The sequence below is a fragment of the Solanum pennellii genome, chromosome 1 (genome assembly GCF_001406875.1).
Source record: "Solanum pennellii chromosome 1, SPENNV200".
Taxonomy (NCBI): domain Eukaryota; kingdom Viridiplantae; phylum Streptophyta; class Magnoliopsida; order Solanales; family Solanaceae; genus Solanum; species Solanum pennellii.
This window is the reverse complement of record NC_028637.1, coordinates 32,774,774-32,780,603: the sequence shown is the minus strand read 5'-3', so window position 1 is coordinate 32,780,603 and position 5,830 is coordinate 32,774,774. Positions and strand designations below refer to the sequence as shown.

At 36.9% G+C, this 5,830-nt stretch overlaps 1 pseudogene; it reads left to right on the top strand.

The window, feature by feature from the left end:
- Window positions 1-3,196: 3,196 nt before the first annotated feature.
- Window positions 3,197-5,070, top strand: LOC107019723 (annotated as a pseudogene).
- The last annotated feature ends 760 nt before the right edge of the window (window positions 5,071-5,830 follow it).

Genomic DNA, 5,830 nt, shown 5'->3' with positions numbered 1-5,830 from the left:
CCGAGGCCTCCTACCCTCCCCCCCTTCCTTGATGCATCTTCCCACGAGGTCCCCTACCTTACCCTCTCACCCCTTTCTTGAGGCATCTTGCCTCGAGGCCCCCTACCCCTGCCCCCTTCCTAAGGCTTCTAGCGCTGAGGCCCTGCACCTCCCCTCCTCTCTCCTACCTCAGGCATCTCGCCCCGAGGCCCTCGCCCTTTCCTCGAGGTATCTCACCTTGAGGCCTCCCACACCACCTCCCCCCTTCCTCGAGGTCTCGACCTGAGGCCTCCCCCTCCGCCATCAAGGCATCTCCCCTCCCACCCGCTCATGTCTCGAGGTCCCCCCACTTGTACTCCCCAGCCTCAAGGCATCGTGCTCTAAGGCGTCCCCACCCCCACCTACAGCCTCAAGGCGTTGTGAGCCCCCCAACCCCTACTCTCCTTCCTCAACGCGTAGTTCCTCAAGGACCCCCATCCCACCCTACCCCAACCTCGAGGCCCCTTCTCCACCCTTACCACTCAACCTTGATGCGTCTTTCCCCAATCCCTACCCTCCTTCCACCCTACCCCCAACCTCGAGGCGGTGTTCCCTAAGGCCCCCACCCCCAACCTCGAGGCGTCGTGTCCCGAGACCCCCCACCCCCGGCCGCCAGCGCCGAGACATCATGCTACAATTTTTTATGTTTATGATAATGATAAAAACATATATAGGAAGGCTTCCTTTTATTTGGAATTGTTTATTTTTTGGGGCACTATACAGTTGGATAGTATACATGTTAATTTATAGAATGTTACCATTATCAAAAAAGATGACTATCTTTACAATTGTTATTCAATTTTTATTGCTTCTATTCAATTGGAGTCCTCCACATTTAACTTATTAAGAAAAAAAATTAAATCCTGTGTATTTTCCTGCAATCTCTTCAGATAGGTCATTAGAAAATAATATGCTTAAGAGTTAAGAAAATAATTTCATCTGTATAAATGCCAGCTTATACTACGGGTGAATAACGGCACCAATGACTAACACATTCAAGGAATGTATGATGACCTGTTATAGAGATTTTCATATCTAATATGAAATTAGCTTGAATGAAGTTTTTCAACCTTGATAATAATGTTGTTGAGTAAAGAATTCATCAAAATTCCAACCAGACAAACAACTTGTATCACTACTTGTTCTTTCCTCTCAAGTAGGAAATTTGGCATTTTGTTGAGGCAAGTTGTGAATTAAAAAGGTAAAACAGAAATGATGAGTAAAAGTTGGAAAAGGAAGAAGAATCCAGATAACAAATTCTCCTATTCCTTATTTATCTTTTGTTATAAAGAAATTTGAGCAATAGAATTGGAGCTCTGTCAAATCCTGTCAAAGAGACAAGACAAAAGACAATGAGTAAACTCAGCGCTCTGTCAAAGCCAGTAAACAGAAACTGCATTTTCCCATGTAATATTCCCCTCTCCTTTCCGCTTCTTCTTTAGTTGTTAGGGCACCCCGTTAAAGATTGTTGTTACGTTCTTTCCAACCTCCTCTCTTCCAAACCTCTCAAGTCCAATTATTCCTCTTTCTTATTGGCCTTTATTCATCTAAATTTTTCCTTCTAGGAATCTGCTGCTTTTTTGTGCATTTTAGGTGCCAGTGTTTTAGTATAGAACCATATAGATAATATTGCCAGACTATTCCATATAGCTAGACTATTCCATATAGACAATCTTGCCAGACTATTGCAAGTGTTGATACGCGAAATAACAATTTTTCAATTCCCTTACACAAGTATTTATTCCATACAGGGGTCACTCATGTTTTATAGAACAATATTAAGAGAAAAACAACATGGCTTCATTTTTATCTTTAGTTAATATTAGCTAAGAAAAATGTATCCTTTCTTGTCAATAAATTTCTCAGAAAATTGGTATTCTGTTGAGGTAAGTTCTTAATTAAGAAAGTAAAACAGAAACTATGTGCCTGTGTCATTTTCTATCTATTCCTTATTTGTCTTTTGTTCTCTGTCAAAGCCAGTCAGAGAGACAAGACAAGAAACAATGAGTCCACGAGTAAAAATTAGAATCTTGAGAAAACAATATCTCATGATCTTGCTATGGGAAGAATATAGAACCAACTATACAATTGAACAAAACTTGCAACAACTGGAAATACAAGAGCATTCATGGGGAACAAATTAATGCAGCTGAACAAGGTAATTAACTAGACACTACAACACTAATTACCACCAAAACCTTGAAAGTTAATCATTGACATGGTTTGACAATGAAACTAACATATTTAAATGTTACTTTCATTCCAACCTCTCAAGTCTAATTTTTCCTTTCCTTATTGTCCTTTAGAGATCTTAATTTCTGCTTCTAGGGATCATATGCATTTTAATTTCCAACGTTTAGTCTACAATATAGACAATCTTGCCAAACTATTGCGAGTGTTGGTATGCGACACAATTATTTATTCCATAAAGTGGCTCACTCACATTTTACATGTCAATAATGACCATCACTGAAGAGAAGAACCATGTTAGAATATACGAGACAACTTGATCAAGAATATCTTAATACAACATTAGAAAAATAATGATTCAAATAGAATGGAACATGAAATCGCCTGTCTCGGAGATGGTCCTCAACACAACGCCAAACAAGAATGAAAAGTTCAAAATAATGATTCAAATAGAATGGAACGCAAGTAAGAACTTTTGGTGCACTTCGAAATTTCAGTTAGGATTTAGGTTTTAATCGATGTTACTTGTTTTGAGAATCGATTTCAATTTATGTTAATTTTTCGTGTATCTGTGCTTTTTTGACAATTACTTATGGTGATACTACAATTTTTGTTAGTGTTGTCTATTTATGTTAGTGTTATGTGTTACTATGTTGATTTTGAGTAGGATTTTTTTATTGTTGTCTCAAGTTTGTTCTTATCTTCCTTTACTCGTAGTTTCTCCCATTATTTCATAATACTTTTCAATTTGTGTTAGTCAGATATGCCTTTACTATTGTTAGGTATGAAATATTTTATTAAATGGTCCATTTTTTTAGATATTAGGTATTATATTATATATTTTTGCATATGAAAAGTTTTACTTTGAAGCATGTGGTCCCTATTCCTTTACTCTTGGTAGATTCCTCGGTTTTTTTAAATATTTTGTTGTTGTCTAATATGGACCTTTTCTCTTCTTTTTTTGTCTATAATGTCCTTTTCTTGAAGAATGGTTGACAAGGTGGACCTATTATTCTATTATGGGGGCAAGTGGGTACTGACACCTAATGTTATTTACATTAAAAAATTAACTCATGTTTGGAAGGACTATGATCCAGATTTATTGTCATATATAGACATATGTGAAGAGTTCCATGAAAAGTTAGGTTTTAGTAAGGTCCAACAACTTCTACTCAAAGGACCTTCTGGGAGGTATTATTTGATTGAGGGGGATTCTGGCATAAGAACAATACAGACAGCACTGTCTATTAAGTCTGGTGTACTTGAATTGTTTGTTGTAGATGAGGGGGGTGATGTTGTTCTAGCTATTGACATCAGCGACAATGATGAACCATACCTAGTCACAGTAGATGTTGCTACTGAGGTGAATCAAGTGAGGAAGAAGATGATGAAAATGAACCTAATCTAGTCACAATGAATGCTGGAATAGATGTTGCAACTGAAGGTGAATCAAGTGAGGAAGAAAATGATGAAAATGAGCCTTATCCAAGTGACTACAATAGTGAAGAATTGGAATCCTTTAGGTTGGAAAAGAAAAGAGAAATTAATGATCAACTTGACAACTTTAATGAGTTGGAAAAAGGTATGAGTTTTAAGAACTTTGATAAAGCTAAAAGGGTTGTAAGTTACTACTCAATTGCTAGGAAGGTTGCCCTTAGAGTTGACAAGAGTGACTCTGTTAGAGTTAGATATAAATGTATTGTTGGTTGTCCTTTTGTGTCTTATTTCTGAAGTTAAGAAAGGGCAAGGATTTGAAATTAAGACTTTGCAAACAAAACATACATGTCCAGAAGCATTCAAGAATAGAAGAGCTACTCAACAAGCTCTAGCACACTACTTTAAGAATAGGGTCCAAAATGATCCTAAATGCAAAGTGACTGAAATGAGAAAGATTGTAGATGATAACTTTAAGCTTAATATTAGTTATTCAAAAATGAAGAGGGTTAAAAGACTTGTACTGGAGAAACTAGATGGTAGCTATGTTGATGATTTCAATAAATTGGAGGGTTATGCTCAAGAGTTAAGGGACAGTAATCCGATGTAATTATAAACATATCCGAAGAGGTTTTGTTGGAACATGGACAAAGAAAATTTTTGAGAATGTATATTTGTATTCAGGCTTCGAAAAGTGGTTGGAGAGCTGGTTTGAAACCATTTATAGGGTTAGATGGCACCTTTTTAAGAGGGAAGTTCAAGGGAATTTTATTGGTCGCACTTGGTCAAGATTCAATGAAGCATTTCTATCCACTTGCTTGGGCAGTAGTGGATAGAGAAACTATTAGAACATGGAAACGGTTCATTGAGTTGCTGAGGAACTCATTGGGGTTGGCAGATGGTGAAGGATTGACACTAATGTCTGATATGCAAAAGGTAATTTTGCAAGTGTTTGACAGTTTTTTATTTATAGTTATTGTATACACTTGAATTTTTGTAAGCTATTCTATTCTATTTTTTTTCTTATTGTTACAGGGCTTGATTGGTGCTGTTAGTGCTTTGCTTCCAAAAGCACAACATAGATGGTGTGCAAAACACATATAAGCCAATTGGTCTAAGTCTTGGAGTGGTGTACAGATGAAGAAGATGTTTTGGTGGTCTGCTTGGAGTACATATGGAGAGGAATTTGAAGACCACTTAAAGCCCATGGGTTCTGTGTCTAAAAAAGCAGTCGAAGGTCTTTTATGGTATCCACCACAACATTGGTGCAGGGCCTTTTTTGACATTGTCTGCAAAAACTACTCCAGTGATAATAATTTTACTGAGTCTTTCAACAAATGGATTTTGGAAGCAAGGGCAAAACCAATAATCAAGATGCTGGAAGACATTAGAATTAAGGTATTGCCGCTATTTTATATAACTATATGATAACATCTACTAATGTTTAATATGATAGTAAATATGTAGGTGTACATGTATAGATTATATATGTCATGTACATGTTATATATTTCATTGTTATCTATAGGTTATGAAAAGGATGAAAAAACTTGAAGAAGAGGGTAAGAAGTGGACGGAAGAGTATAGTCCATATTCTATGGATCTCTATCATGATTTCAGAATGACTGCTCAAGGTTGTCAAGTTGTTGCTAATGGAGACTTAGGATATGAGGTGGTTGAGGGTTTAGATAAACATGTTGTGAATCTTGCTAGAAAGAAGTGTACTTGTAGGACATGGGATTTGACAGGAATACAATGTCCTCATGCTATTAAAGCATTAGAACATGATAAAATAGAGCCACTGAATGAGATGCATTGGTGGCATTCTAAAGAAGCTTACTTTCTTGTATACCAGCCTAAAATTCAACCTGTTAGAGGTGCGAATTTCTGGAAAATTGATCTTTCTCAAGCTATGCAACCACCACAAATTCATAAATTGGTTGGTAGACCAAAATTAAAGAGAGTAAGGGAAAAAGATGAGGCAAGAAAAAGGGAAGGATTATGGTCGAAAAGTAGAAAAGGATTGCAAATGACATGTGGAAATTGCAGTGTTGTAGGTCATATCGAAGAAGATGTCCCCTAGTAAGTCATGTTTTATCAATTTTTAATTACTTCCAATGTATAATTATTTATCTTACTCTTTGACAAATTTTACAGCTTCAAGAAGGAAGACAAGTTCTCCCAGATGA